The 1,480-nt window shown below is 43.4% G+C and overlaps 1 long non-coding RNA gene across 1 annotated transcript; it reads right to left on the minus strand.

Moving 5' to 3' along the window:
• Nucleotides 1-262: 262 nt before the first annotated feature.
• LOC112466615 lies at nucleotides 263-1,118 on the minus strand. The gene is made up of 3 exons (XR_003042166.1): nucleotides 998-1,118; nucleotides 570-609; nucleotides 263-406 (listed from the first exon to the last, which is right to left on the minus strand). It is a non-coding gene; the product is annotated as an uncharacterized LOC112466615 (long non-coding RNA).
• Between the last annotated feature and the right edge of the window lie 362 nt (nucleotides 1,119-1,480).

Genomic DNA, 1,480 nt, shown 5'->3' on the forward strand with positions numbered 1-1,480 from the left:
CTATTTGTAGGCAATTTCAGAGCTCGGAGCTCGTTGTACGAAATTTGCATACGTTTACTTAAGTCAGACGCTACACATTATTCATTTTTCTCCCTTTGTCTACTTATCGTTTAAACCGCAAAGAGTAATTTTTTTTTAACCGCAGCGAAGAAAAGTATAAATTAGCCGGTCGATAAAATACGTGCTTCTGACCGTCGAAACTTTTAACCGCATTGCTCGCATGTCGCATGCACCCACGCAGATAATTAGTTTACCTCTTCTAAGCTAGCAGGACCAAATCGGCAGAATCAAACCGGACCTATCAGAATATTTAGTACCCATTTTGTACTAATTTGTACCACTAATAACAATTTTGTATCCCGTGCCATTTCGGAGAAAATCGTGGCGGTGCTACCTTAGCATTAAGCTAGAAAGACCACAAGAAAAAAAAAAAAAAAAAAGAAAATTAAATACAGAAATTTGAAGGACTGAATTTGTACTAATTTGTACCATACAAATACATATAATACTAACTAATAATAACAAACTTAATACATATATTTATCCCTTCTGCTAAAAAAATAACTCACCGGCCGATGCGCAACAGCGGAGTTGTAATTCTGCGTTGATCTGTAACAAAAGAAATATTTTTATATTAAAGCTACGTCCAAGATAATCGACAGTAAATAATTATTGCCCGTTTTTAAAGCGTCATTTTAATAAATATCTGATTTTAAAATGTAAAAAACAATCGCGGCCGCCGGCGCCGCAATAAGCGACTGGATATTTCCGTGTTAACTAGTTCGCATAATTCATCCGCGAAAAATTGTACAAATAATACTGCGACCGTGCGAATAAGAGAGAGACGCGACGTTCGCGACGTAATATCTCTCATACGCCGGAGATCAGACTCGACCCGAAATTGCACCGTAGTTAAAAACCACGAAAGTGGCGGAGTCCACCACAGAACTGACAGGACGGCAAAATATAATTTATAAGAAAATTAACAACTACTCACCCCACGGTCGCTCCGCCGTCGCCCGATGCCTCCCAGGCCCCGTTCTCCTCTCCTCGATCGTCCTCCGTTACTCCGTTGGTCCTTGGTCCATTGTCGCACTCATTCACAACGCGACGACGTTCACGAGCGAAAATCGACGATATCGACTCCTCTTATGATCGCGCGACACTAAAGGCACACGGCACTCCCGGTATTAATCTCGCGACGCGGTAACTAAGAAACTTAGTTACACGGCGACAGAAGAATTACGTCGCGGTCGAAGAAACTACGAACGAAACTATACGATCCGCTTGACCCCCATGACGCCATGACGCCGCACCGTGACATTCCGCGATTCCCGCGCGCAGGTAGACACGACAAGTGAAGCGAAGGTGGCGGAGAGAATTTCGTAAATCGCGCACGGCTAACTTCACTCGCCCGGAGCAACTGTCTCGAGAACGCGATTACGCGATTACGCGATTACGCGACTTTGATTAACTACGG

This window comes from Temnothorax curvispinosus, unplaced genomic scaffold, assembly GCF_003070985.1.
Source record: "Temnothorax curvispinosus isolate PA1 unplaced genomic scaffold, ASM307098v1 QBEX01016430.1, whole genome shotgun sequence".
Lineage (NCBI taxonomy): Eukaryota > Metazoa > Arthropoda > Insecta > Hymenoptera > Formicidae > Temnothorax > Temnothorax curvispinosus.